Here is a 14,884-nt window from a genome sequence, read left to right on the forward strand (position 1 = left end):
CATCTGTTCTTGGTCCCTAGTACCATGGTGGTCATGCAACTCTCAAGGAATAAACCACACATGGCAGACTCAGGATTCAGAACAATGGCAGTAAAAGCAGAAGCAGGAATGAGGAGATTTACATATACTTACAGCATACTTTATCTGCCAGTTTTACAGGGGGTTTAAAGACTGTGCGGTAACTCTGGGAACTATACTTAGAGATCAGATAAGGGGGCACTATAGTTAGTACTTTTACTGGATATGTCTGCAAGCACTATAAAAGGGACACTATAACGAAGGTAAATATAAGAGGACAGCTTTGGGAGGAGCACCATTGCTGGAGCAGTATATAAGGAAATCATAAATGGGGCCATATTATGGACCTCACAGGCGGACCTTCTATGTCACCAGCCAATTTGGCAACAGTGTGAGCAAGGTGCAGAACTGCGGAGGCCAACCCCAGTCTCTGTATTACACAGTGCAAATGAAAAATGGATCTTGGGAGTCAATGTACAAGGTACAGTCTTTACACACCAAAGGGCGCTACAAAATAATACAGCAAGAACATACTAAAAACAGCCAAAATCTTAGGGAAGCAAAGATTAAGCTGAAAGGGTGGTAAAGATAAAGCCAAAGTAGCAAGGAAACACCAGAGCCTGAGAAATAAAAGACAAAAATAATTACCGGTAATGTTTTTGTTCAGATAATGCTGTCTGTTAACTTACACTTTCTCATATAGGGAAGATGAGGTGGTAGAACATGATTTTCTGGTAAACACTAGATGGTTGACGTGGGTGCTCCCAGGGTGTGAAGTCTTGGTGAACAAAGGTCTTCATCACCACTCCTAGTGGGTGACGGATTACTTTGCTGCCTGGTAGCTTCCAGGTCCCGTCTCTTAGGATTGCCCCATTGGTGCCAGGAAGAAAAGGAGGATGAACCCTGCAGCGTTGGAAGATTAGGACAGACTAAACAGAAAGGACTGGCAGGACAAACAAGAAGGATAAGCCAAAAGGGAGGGCTGGATGGGCAGAATGTAAGGAGCGCCTGGCAGTGAGAACTGGAAAAAATGACTAGCAAGGGGAACAGTAAGAGAAGACTGACGGGGCAGACATAAAGGATGGTCTGGAAGAAAGGACTGAAAGGGAGGTTTCAAGAGAGGACTGGCTGACTGGTGACACTGACAGGACTGGCTGGCTGATGAGACAGAGAGGACTAGCAGGCGAAATAACATGATCAGGTCCAACAGTACAGTAGAGTGGAACAGGTTAAAAGTATGTGATGCAAGGTTATATATTATAGCCTCACATATTACTGAACCACAAAGAAGCATCATTGCACCTCAAGCCACAGTGCCACATAACCCCCAAAGGGAAAATAGAATTGTAAGAATAGTATTGGAAAACAAAAACTATGGGGGAGATTTATCAATGCGTTACCGACAGTTTTTTCTTCTTAATCTGTTCTAACCAGCAGGGAGAACAGTTCTGTGTGATGATAAGAATGTTCTTAAATCCTAGTAATAGCATCAGTTTAGCGTGGATTTCTAGAGCTGCACTACAGTTAAAGGAATACTGTAGGGGGGGTCAGGGGAAAACGAGTTGAACTTACCCGGGGCTTCTAATGGTCCCACGCAGACATCCTGTGCCCACGCAGCCACTCACCGATGCTCCGGCCCCGCCTCCGGTTCACTTCTGGAATTTCAGACTTTAAAGTCTGAAAACCACTGCACCACTGGGACCATTAGAAGCCCCAGGTAAGTTTAACTCATTTTCCCCTGACCCCCCTACAGTATTCCTTTAAGAGAAGTGCAAATCCTTCCCTAAACTTGCGCAGATTAAGAAGTGCTTGAAAGCAGTTCTACAGATGTAGAAATGCTGGCTAGACATGATTGCAGAGTGCAGGCTATACATGATTTGTGATGTGCCCCTTCCACCTGCTGAATTCCTCCTCAGAGCCTGCTGCTATCAGTACAGCAGGTGTGTTGGTTACCTCAGCAACAGCAATTCCCCTCACACGCTGCACTGTCTGAGAGACCTTCTTAACTCCTCCTATTCCTAACAGTTTAAGAAGGAGTCTGCACTATCTAATGATTTCTTAGGATGTCTGAGACTGAGATTTCTAAAAACCTACTAATATTTTGTCTCAGACACTCTTGATAAATCTGGCCCTATGTGTAGTAGTGGCTGGATAGTGTACTGGTTAAGGGCTCTGCCTCTGACACAGAAGACATCTGACACAGGAGTCTTAGTCCTTCCTGTTCAGTATGCCAGCACCTATTCAGTAGGAGACCTTGAGCAACACTCCCTAATTACTACTGCCTACAGGGCATGTCCTAGTGGCTGCCTGCAGCTCTGATGCTTTGAGTCCGTCAGGAGAAAAGAACAATATAAATGTGATTTGTCTTGTCTTGTCATTAAAATATATAGGGCTTGATCCACTAAGACAAATAGTATGCCTTATCATAACACGCCTTATCAAAGTTAGCTCCACTCATCCTGCCCTGAGCCCCTGTGGGTTCGTAGCGCTCGCTATTCTACTCTGATAACACGTGTTAACTTTGGTAAGGTGTGTTAACTTTGATAAGATGTGTTATCTCAGATAAGGCATGCTATTTGTCTAAGTGAAGCAAGCCCCTAGTGTTATTAAATAAGCATTGTTTATAAAATAATCACTTCATAGAATTCTCCTCCAAGTCAGTGGCAACAAGAACACTTTCCTGAACTGGCATCTTTAGATTCCCTTTATTGACAGGTGTAAATGACAAGGAAATGGATATGGGTGAAAGAGAAAAATCTCTTTAATTAGTCACACTGCTTGCAAGTCGCCAACACAGCTTTAATCAAAAGAAAAGTATCTGAAGATTTAATGAAACAAGAGTGGTCCTACTTGGGTTAATAGGTTGTCTCTCACTACTTAACAAAATACCCATTAGTAGAATTCCCACTATAAAAGGAATAATTAGTGTGTAGACTGTGTTAATAAGTCTAAGAATTATTTACTCTGATCTGGAGGCCTGCAGACATCAGTAATTCCTCTAATGGAATAATGAGATGACAACTCTCAGTCACAGCTTCCAGATGGTTTGAAAATGATTCGGAGTATTAAATTATGATTGTAAGCATTGGACACGTTGTACACATCGGCTTTTATTGCACTGTTTACATGAGAGGTTTTCATTTCAGTTCGGAACACTGAATATATTTTTTTGTTTGTACGGCGGCGACATTGAAAGCACAAAGCCTACTCCCCTCTGTGCTAATTGTACACTGCTCAGTCGAGAACTGAAGGCACTCTATAGCTGTTGCAAATTAGCTTAAAGACTTAATTCACTAGGCTGCGGTCTTGTTTACACATCCTCTCTGTCATTAATCTAAAAATCTGTACTGTCAATTAAATAGCCAAATCCATGTGTATCATCGGAATGTATATTTAATTAAAGTGAACCTGAACCAAGTCAAATTATATAAAATAAACACATGACGTACCTGCAAATGAATATTACATACTTACATCGCCGTCAGTTTCTCTAAGACCTTAAACATACACAAAAAACTGAGCACCAATAAATCCGTGCACCTATATACACCTGGGTATGATCCCGTGGCTATTGTAATCATATCTATAAACCACAAAAAAAGAAAAGACAAAGCCACCTCAGGTATAAAGTCTTTAAATATTGAGAACATTTTTTATCTCGGTCGTTTCACGATTACTTGCTTCCTCAGAGACCAATGTCACGTGACATTGTGTCATGTGACATTGGTCTCTGAGGAAGCGAGTAATCGCGAAACGGCTGTTAGGCCGTCACTTGTATGCTGCTTATCTTTCCTTGTGCTGGTGATGGTGGGCGAATAAACCTTTAAGCATTGTGGATGGTGCATCGTCTACTTTCTACCGAACTTGCTACCACGTGTGCACACCACAGAGTGCCGACACTACAAAGCTCTCTAATCCACAGTTACATGTAAATGTAATCAATCCATAATTTCATGCTGACTTTGGTGGTTAATAGGGATGCTCATTCGGATTCCGTGGAAATGCAATTTCCAAAATTCCGATCGGAAATTGCATTTCCGCATCGGAATGCGGAAATCGCTAATGCAAGTGCGGTAGGCAGATTTCCGCCGGAAAGCACGGAAATTTCTGCCCACTTTAACATTGCTTTTCTCAAAAACTATAAGGTCTTTTTGAAAACTTTTTTGCATCTTGTTCACAAGATTCAGTTTAATAAACCCTGAAAATTTGGTGTTTCTAGGACTTACAGGGGCTTTGCTATTAACCACTAAAGTCGGCGGATTTTTACTGTAATGTAAAATGCAGAAAAGCTGGATCTGCCTATTTTCTGCATTTTACATTACAGTAAAAATCTGCCGACTTTAGCGGTTAATAGCAAAGCCCCCATAAGTCCTAGAAACACCAAATTTTAAGGGTTTGTTAAACAGAATCTTGTGAACAAGATGCAAAAACAAGTTTTCCAAAAGACATTATAGTTTTTGAGAAAATCGATGTTAAAGTCGGGTGGAATTTCCGCGATTTCCGGCGGAAATTCCGCATTGGAATGCGGAAATTGGTAGCGGAAAGCGGAATCGGTAATTGGCAATGGCGGAATGTGAATTTACCCCGGAATCGGAAATTGATATTTTCGACCATCACTGGTGGTTAATAGCAAAGCCCCCATACATGCTTTCATCACCAAAGTTGCTATGTATATTAAGGGCAATACTGGGATCAAGTCAAAAAAATATTTTTGCAAAAAGATCTTGTAGTTTTTGAGAAAAATGTATTCTACAGAACTACATGTGCCGTTGTCACTTAGTACAGGTGCTTACAGTGACGATGGACACTGGAGGAGGCCAGGATTCATGCTGGCATGTGACAGGTGAGCCTTCAACACGGGCATGGGGGGGTACACATATATACTTGGGGGCAGCTGCAGGGCGATTTCCAATATATTTCATGCTGAAATTTATTGGAAATTGGTGTACAGTGTATTGGCGGGCAATAGATTCCTCTCAGATTCAGATTTACTGCTTCTCATTGATCAGATTCAGGGCCCTTCCATACTAGTTACATAGTTACATAGTTATTTTGGTTGAAAAAAGACATACGTCCATCGAGTTCAACCAGTACAAAGTACAACTCCAGCCTTCTCCCTCACATATCCCTGTTGATCCAGAGGAAGGCGAAAAAACCCTTACAAGGCATGGTCCAATTAGCCCCAAAAGGGAAAAATTCCTTCCCGACTCCAGATGGCAATCAGATAAAATCCCTGGATCAACATCATTAGGCATTACCTAGTAATTGTAGCCATGGATGTCTTCAACGCAAGGAAAGCATCTAAGCCCCCTTTAAATGCAGGTATAGAGTTTGCCATAACGACTTCCTGTGGCAATGCATTCCACATCTTAATCACTCTTACTGTAAAGAACCCTTTCCTAAATAAATGACTAAAATGTTTCTCCTCCATGCGCAGATCATGTCCTCTAGTCCTTTGAGAAGCGCTTTTCTGAGCATTTTGTGATTGATTAGAATTTTTTTAAAAATCACTCCCATTCACTTTCATTAAAATCACGGTAAAAATCGTGGAAAAAGCTGCACAATTTTTGCATACTCGATTGCAAAATCGCAGCGATTTTTTCCGCAATTTTTACCGCAATTTTAATGAAAGTGAAAGGGAGCAATTTTAAAAACCGCCAATCAATCGCACAACAATCAGAAAAACGCTTCTAGTGTGAATGGGTCCTTACAGAGGTATCGTTCCAGTGGTCATTCTGGTAGCAGATTGAACAATGCATGATCACCCTGATGTGAAAACATAAAGCAATATTAGTATAATTTTTTTTATTTTTTTAAAGACAACTTTTTAAAAACGTTCGGTTTGCTCAGCATTACAGGGGATCCTAAATTACAACTTACTAGAGAGAATAATAAGGTAACCATAATACCTAATTACGTGCACCAGTTAGGGTATTACACACAAGACACAATAACTTGCTCCACATCTTTATTTTTGCCATTAAGCCCATTTTGCGTGTTACACTAACTGCTGTTTCATTCTGAATTTAACTCTATTTAAATATGTTTTTATCAAAACCGTAGCCGTACATTATTCCGCCTTGTACAGCTGGATATTTTAGAAATTTAGCACAGGATCAAAATCCATTAAATACGAGCTACATTACTCTACAAGCTGGGACCTATAATACAGCAACAAAAGAAATTCAAGATAATTTAGTTTCTGCTCATGTTATCGCTTAGTTCTGGTTACGCTGTATATTTCAACACCTTTCTCTAGGCGGCTGCAGCAGCTGCCACTGGAAGCCGTGTCTGAACTGTACTTTCTCAGCAAGCGTTTCAATAACAATCATCTTGTTAAAATGTACTATGCTATCGTTTTCATGGGTAGTATAAGAGGCTGCCGCTAGGTAGTCGCACTGCTTGATCAAAGTTCAACATTCAGGCTTCAGAAAGGGTATGCATTTAGCCAAATAACACATCTCATCATTTCAGGAGAAAGGAAGCCTGGATGTGAATGAGCAATCTGTTGTTCATTGTGCCCAGCAAGTAAATGGCATCATCAAAAGCTACCCAAGGGAGCAGGTACTTAAAGCTTGATGAAGGCACAGCAGATAATGCTCTTATATTGTCCTTACTGCAGCAAATCAGTACCTCATCACCTTTGAAGGAAGGAAGACAGCCGTTAACATTAGGGATATGGTTTCTGATTTCATGGGATAACACATAACTGTCTCAAGACACTGGTGCTACTGTAATGCAGCAGTTGTAAGAAGTTCAGAAATGTATATTAACCACTTCACCTCAAAGGAATTTTTCCCCTTAAAAAAAAGAGCAATTTTCACCTGTCAGCGCTCCTTCCATTCATTTGCCTATAACTTTATTACTACATATCATAACCAAACAATCTGTATCCTGTTGTTTTCACCACCAATTAGGCTTTCTTTGGGGGTACTTTTTGCTAAGAATTATTTTATTCTAAAAATGTTTTATCAGGAAAAAATATTATTTCTCAGTTTGCGCCCATTATAGTTTTAAAATAATACAAGCTATCGGAATTAAAACTGACATATTTTATTTGCCCATTTGTCCCGGTAGCTGTTTACAGCTGGGTCCAAGTTCCAAAAAAGCAAGCAGCATCTCCTTACACTGACATCACTTGCCAGCAGTAAAATGTCAGAATGTAAATCGGGGAGAGGACAGATTTTACAATGGGAAAACACTGACTAAATCATTTATACATAATTATTGTAAAAATGAAGCACTTTTTATTACATTATTTTCACTGGAGTTCCTCTTTAACAACCGAACATTTTACAACAATGCTCTTGGTCTGCGTACAGCCAAATCAATCTGCCTGGCTGATTGCTGGATGAACTGCAGATGGGGTTAGGGACTGCTGTACACATGCTGGATTCTCGGCAGAGGTGGTTGTTATCAGCCGTCTTGGCCAAGTTTCATCTTGCATGATGTGTACACAGACTTAGATCAAGCACCAATGAATGAGTACATTGTTCTAGTGCTTTGCAAGCCGCACTGATGTATGTTTCCTCATCATCCTTCTTGCTTGCGCCACTGAAAAGTAAACTTGACGTGGCTCTACCCAAGAAACTTTCCTGCAGTGTTGCTCGGCTACCCCCGATCACAAATTCGAGTAAATCTGGCCACGGCAGTATCGAAATCCAGATACAGATTTTCTCAAAAAACTATAAGGTTTTTTTGAAAAATGTTTCCCCTTGTTCTCACTGTTCTACTTAACATGTCCTGCATATTTGGTGTTTCTAGAATGTAAGGGGGCTTTGCTATTAACCACTAAAGTTGGCGGGTTATCAGGTAATTATCACAGCCCATGATCACGGGTGCATTCGGAACTGAATCCGTGATCAAGAGGCGATCATGAATTTGGAATCCGACCTCGTGCTCAGGAAATACTGCTTGTGATCACGGGTTACCCATGATTACACGCTCGTGATGAGCAACACTGCTTTTCTGTATAGCGCTAGTTCTTCACTGGGTCATCCTAATGATCAGGCACAGTTGTTACGGATATCACTTATTGTGCGCGCGTATGCACCTTCACAGATCTTCCGCAGACATTTTTACTGAGATGAATGCTATCTGATTCTTAAAATATTGTGGAAGTGCTCCTGAAAGCTGAGTTTGTAAGAGTTACTTAGCCCTATTTTACAAAACAAGAACCTTTCCCAGCCCCATACAACCAAACTATAAAAAGACTATGTAGCTACACTGCACAGGGCTGATGCTCTTGATCTTCAAGGGCAACCTGCATTTCCCCATCAATCCTAAATGGGAGATTTAACTTTGCCACTATATTTATTGGTGTGGAGCAGCACTGGCAAGAAATGGCATATTTGTTGTGAAGGAGCTCTATGTTATCATACTACGAAATGAGCTGCTTGATGAAATACGACATTCTTTTCAGCTGCTGAGGAGAGAGATTACACTCGCTAAAGCAGTTATTTAGTGGCTATTTCTTATTTACTGTTTATCACAGCCTGTTGCAAGAGAGACAGTTGCTGGTATTGCTGTGATATGCTGCCATGCACCTTTGGTATTTTAAAGTTTTATTATGTTTTGCCACAATCTCGCTTTTGATGGATGACACTTACGAGCTTCCTTCTCAGCGTCTTAGTAAGAAGGAGGCAAGAAGAGAAAAAGGTCATTGCAGATTGGAGCCATTTTAACCTTTGCTGTCAGAAACCATGACATAGTCTTGCTACTTATGATTGAGGCAGCAGATGTATCATCCACATTAGAGGAAAAGGGCCGATGGGATTTGAAGTCGGACACATTATGACCAATTAAACTCAAAGGCCAAAGTACCATCCTGTATTCAATACCCACAGTGGTAGAGGAAGGCTTGTAGGAGAATAACAGGCCAATAACACTCCTTTCAATAACTGTAAAGCAGTGACAGTGAGAGATGTGTGACCTTGGTTTGTTTATTTTTACACAGAGCTCAGTACAGTAGTGTTCACCTTTTCAGCTGGCACACAAAATGTGAGCGAGAAATTATTCTCACACCTGATGTGACAGCAATCCATTGTTGGCTACCTCAAATGTCAATGTCCCGTTGCTCTGAAATCCAAAGGTGACTACTGCCAGTTCCAATTTGTTACATACAAAAATATCTAAAAAAAAACAAAAGCCAAAGATCTAGCCAAGACCCCGACCTACGTTATGGGACACCCATTAGATGGAGACTACAAAAATATGTAAAAAAAAAAACAAAACAAAACTTAAAAGCCATACTCATACTCATCAAACATCAATTCTCAAACAGTTCCCGCCGCCCACACAACCACATCCTGCTTTGCATTTTCACTGTGTAGTATGGGAGAATAAAATGCAGGTTCGGATTGGTTGTGAAAGGTTGTGATATGCCGAAATTCTGTGTTTTCGCAATTACAACACAAAATATGAAATTACAACACAAAATCGTATTTTCATGTTAAGTCCTAATTTTGTGTTTTTATTCGTAATTCCGTAATTTAGTGTAATTACAAAAAATTACATGAAATAACGGGTAACACAAAATTTTAATTTTGTGTTGTACGCAAATATTCAATTAAACTAAATAATATAAATATATATAAATAAATAACTAAATAAATACTCAGGAGAAAAAGCAAATTGCATATGAGCTGATTCTTGTGAAAAAACAAAAAAAGATAAAGAGACTGGGAGCCCGATCTGGTATATTATCAATTAGACACCAGAATATATGCGTAAAACAGTGATATACTCACAAAATTGGGTTGCTGTAGAAAGCAACCACCTTTCTCGCATGTGAGGAAGTACCGTCCTCACTCGGCCTTGCTTCTGATAGTAATATAGGTCGCAGCTCCAGGTAAAACGTTGGCCACTTGGAATAATTTCCAAGTGTGCACTCCCCTATACAGGGGTGGCAAAGAATCAAGAAGGGTAGGAGGTGCCCGTAGACTTATATCAGTGGTAGGTAATCCGGTAGTAATAAAATAATAAAGTAATAATAGAAAGGGTTCTCTTGTTCCTACCTTGTAGTAGTGAAAATCACACGCAAGGTAGTAATAGATACTTCTTAACTTTTATTAAGGCACAAATGACAATGCGTTTCTCGGCCACAGCCGCTTCCTCAGGTCTATAGATGTGCCTTTAAATACAGATGGCAAAATTCAAGATAGACACATAACACTCAACACCGATAGCTATAAATACACAAATAAATAAATAAATAACAATATGACCAATAAAACAGTAATATAATAGGGCATTAGGATATAGTCCATTAATAAAACTAGTACAATAAAAACAATAGGGTCTAATCCATAAGTCCCGGTGGTAATATGTAGACACCGGTGGCTACCCATATAGACAATAAATGTAATTAAAACATGTTGAATAAAGAAGATGCAGAGTCGGCACTACTGCTCCTTGTGCATTTATTGCCAATAGGTGTACATCAAATAGCTTGCAGTGTAAATTATTAACACATACCGTGCATTGAAGGCTGAAAGTGGAGAGCTGGTGGTGGGCGCTAGGTGCAGGAATAGCCTATTCCTGCACCTAGCGCCCACCACCAGCTCTCCACTTTCAGCCTTCAATGCACGGTATGTGTTAATAATTTACACTGCAAGCTATTTGATGTACACCTATTGGCAATAAATGCACAAGGAGCAGTAGTGCCGACTCTGCATCCTCTTTATTTAACTGACCTTTGTTCATTTCAGCCAGAGCACGCTGCCCATACCAATGGGGCCACATCTGCCATGATTCCACAGACCCTTCCAACCAGCGGGATGTAATGCATGTAGTGCCGACTTTTTCTTCCTTTCTCCTTTTCCTTTGATAATTAAAACATGTAATCAAAAAATACTGCTCAAAATCAGGACTAGTAACCATAGAGGAACGTGCAAATCTGCAACTAAAGGATATATATAACTATATATAACTAGAATCATATAGAGTTCTCATATAATACATAAGCGATGAGAATCAGATTGTATGTATATATATACATATATACACATATATACATATGCACATCTATACACACACATAATGCAGATAAAAATTGCATACATGATACATTGTCCCAAGTCTGTATCGCAAAAAATATGTATCTAGTAAAAATGTGCAACATAATATGTAAAATAATGTAGCTCTCGAGGGGGCCAAATAGAGGAGGGAGCCAATAAGTAATAAGTACACTGGGAAATAGTGGACGAGTGGAGTTGGACATTATTTAAAAGAGCTCCTTTATGGAGTAATATATGGGATCCAGAGATACCCATGTACTTATTACTTATTGTAATATATGTGTATGCATGTGTATATATGTATGTCCTGATTTTGAGCAGTATTTTTTGATTACATGTTTTAATTACATTTATTGTCTATATGGGTAGCCACCGGTGTCTACATATTACCACCGGGACTTATGGATTAGACCCTTTGTTTTTATTGTACTAGTTTTATTAATGGACTATATCCTAATGCCCTATTATATTACTGTTTTATTGGTCATATTGTTATTTATTTATTTATTTGTGTATTTATGGCTATCGGTGTTGAGTGTTATGTGTCTATCTTGAATTTTGCCATCTGTATTTAAAGGCACATCTATAGACCTGAGGAAGCGGCTGTGGCCGAGAAACGCGTTGTCATTTGTGCCTCAATAAAAGTTAAGAAGTATCTATTACTACCTTGCATGTGATTTTCACTACTACAAGGTAGGAACAAGAGAACCCTTTCTATTATTACTTTATTATTTTATTACTACTGGATTACCTACCACTGATATAAGTCTACGGGCGCCTCCTACCCTTCTTGAATCTTCACAAATTGCATATGACCTCATACCTGTAGAATATTTTTTCAACCTCCACCAATCAATGTGTAATGCTGGGGGGGCATACTTTCCAGACGCAGAGCTAGGGGAGGTTGGGGTAGGACAAGTGCCCCCGGGCGCTAGGTCCCCAAGGGCGCCCCCAGCTCAGCTGCAGTGGGTTTTTTTTTATTCATTTATCTTATCGATACGCTGCTATGCAGTGCTCAACGCCGGGCCAGATCTCCCCATCCCCACTCAGCGAGTGACGTCACCGACGTCACACGTCACGATCGCCGAACCGCCGCGCAGCGTCCATATAGAAGTGGAGCGCTATGCAGAGCGGCAAGTCAGCAGAAGAGGCGCCGCCAGCCAGCCCAACCCGCCGTCCCCTGAGCCCCAGCCCAGCCCCATCCCTCTAGAGGCTAAACTAAACAGGCAGACAGCGTGGAGGTGCCGTGCGTGGAGCCCCAGGCCAGGTGAAGCTGAGCCCAGGACCAAAGTGCGCGGTGGGGGCCTAAACAGTTATGGTGGTCAGGTCAGGTGGTGGAATATGTTACTGAGGGAGGGTGGGTGAGACTAGGGGGGGGACGGTGGGGGCCTAAACAGTTATGGTGGTCAGGTGGCCCTGACTATATATACTGGGCACATATTATACCCCTGGCTACATATACTGGGCACATATACCCCTGGCTACATATACTGGGCATATATACCCCTGGCTACATATACTGGGCACATATACCCCTGGCTACATATACTGGGCACATATACCCCTGGCTACATATACTGGGCACATATATCCCTGACTACATATACTGGGCACATATACCCCTGGCTACATATACTGGGCACATATACCTCTGGCTACATATACTGGGGACATATACCCCTGGCTACATATACTGGGCACATATACACCTGGCTACATATACTGGGCAGTGGGCACATATACCTCTGGCTACATATACTGGGGACATATACCCCTGGCTACATATACTGGGGACATATACCCCTGGCTACATATACTGGGCACATATACACCTGGCTACATATACTGGGCACATATACCCCTGGCCCTGACTACATATACTGGGCACATATACCCCTGGCTACATATACTGGGCACATATACCTCTGGCTACATATACTGGGGACATATACCCCTGGCTACATATACTGAGCACATATACCCCTGGCTACATATACTGGGCACATATACCTCTGGCTACATATACTGGGGACATATACTCCTGGCTACCTGTTCTGAGGACATCTCTACCCCTGGCTACCTGTTCTGGGGACACCTATACCACTGGCCACCTATTCTGGGGACATCTATACTGCTGGCCACCTATTCTGGTGACACCTATAGACTTGGGGCTACCTATTTTTGGGGAACCACTGCTGTCGGATTGAGTGTATTTTGGGGAACTGCTGCCAGGTAAGAGGTGTCTACCATATTAAGGGGGCATCTGCCTATTTATGTGAAATGCTGTCTATTTATGTGCCTCATGACTGCTGAATTTGTCTTGTTGGGGGCCTCATGGTTACTGAATTTGTCTTGTTGGGGGCCTCATGATTTGTTGGGGGCCTCAAGATCGCTGAATTTGTCTTGTTGGGGGCCTCATGATTGCTGAATTTGTCTTGTTGAGGGCCTCATGATTGCTAAATTTGTCTTGTTGAGGGCCCTTATGATTGCTCAATTTGTCTTTAAGGGGGGTGGGGGGCTCATGATTGCTGAATTTGTCTTGGAACATGCTGGAAAGTACATACTGAGGGAGGGTGGCTGAGCGTGAGCCTGCTAACTACCTGTACATTTGGCTCCACCCATAATCACGCCCACATTTAATATGTGGCCACACCCCTTTTGGGTCACGGCGCACCCTTCACCTTAGGGGGCTCATTAATAGTCTTTGTCCCCGGGCGCTGAAAGCCCTAGCTACTGATACTTTCTGACCACCCAGCGCAACAAGGCTAAGTAGCTGGATAATGGAAGAGGCTACACAGGTTGCCCAGAGCAACTGCAGCTCTGGGCTTCCGATATCGCTACAAATAAGACACAATGTCAGCACAGTGTGATGTTGAGCTGCCTATGGTCTGAGTAACCAGACAAAGAACAAACAGACAGACTGACTGTTGCCCAGGGCAGATGCCGTTTGAGCCTCTGGCTAAGTAACAAAACAGATACAAGAAAGACAGACGGAACGCTTGCAAGACTAAGTGCTGCCCTAGCGATAGTAAGCATTCAGACTGGTACAAGACAGGATTATAGATTGGAGTGTAACTAATAGCAACCACAGCTCACAGTCACATCCACAAAAGCAGAGCAAGCAGGTTAACAACCAGTCACCAGCAAGCATCCACACAGGCAAGACTACAGGAAGGAACGTAACTAATTACAACCGCAGCCTATAGTTACGTTCCCAGAAACTAGAGTAGCAGCAATACTACCAGTCACTAGCGTGGTGATGGCAGAATCCAAGCTATCAGGATAGTGGACTTCATTGACCCACTGCGGATGCAGCGAATGTCCATCAGGCATGGAAACAAGGCAATAAACAATAATACAGAAAAATAACAAACGGCTCAACTAATGGATAAATATATATTAACCACTTGAGGACTGCAGGGCTAAACCCCCCTAGTGACCAGGCCATTTTTAGCTAAATTGGCCACTGCAGCTTTAAGGCCAAGCTGCAGGGCCGCACAACTCAGCACACAAGTGATCCCCCCCTTTTCTCCCCACCAACAGAGCTCTCTGTTGGTGGGGTCTGATCGCTCCCCCCATGTTCATTTTTTTTAAAATAAATATTATTGTTTTGTTTTTTCTAAAACCCCCTGTTTCTTTAAATTTATTCCCTCCCTCCCTCCCTCCCCACAGCCGGCCAATTATGGCGATCGGCTGTCATAGGCTTCTGCCTATGAGAGCCGATCGCTCTCTTGTCCCCCATGGGGACAGCCGTGTCACACGGCTGTCCCCAGTGCAGCGCTGCTGCTCATCGCAGCGCTGCACCAAGTAAATAGATGGCGTAATCGCTGGCAAATAGTCTCCCGAGC

The 14,884-nt window shown here is 41.9% G+C and overlaps 1 protein-coding gene across 3 annotated transcripts in view; it reads right to left on the reverse strand.

The window, feature by feature from the left end:
• The window catches only part of SPAG16 (sperm associated antigen 16), a 1,402,284-nt gene that overhangs the window by 681,280 nt on the left and 706,120 nt on the right, over positions 1–14,884 (reverse strand). The window lies entirely within an intron of this gene.

This window comes from Hyperolius riggenbachi, chromosome 7 (assembly GCF_040937935.1).
Source record: "Hyperolius riggenbachi isolate aHypRig1 chromosome 7, aHypRig1.pri, whole genome shotgun sequence".
Taxonomy (NCBI): domain Eukaryota; kingdom Metazoa; phylum Chordata; class Amphibia; order Anura; family Hyperoliidae; genus Hyperolius; species Hyperolius riggenbachi.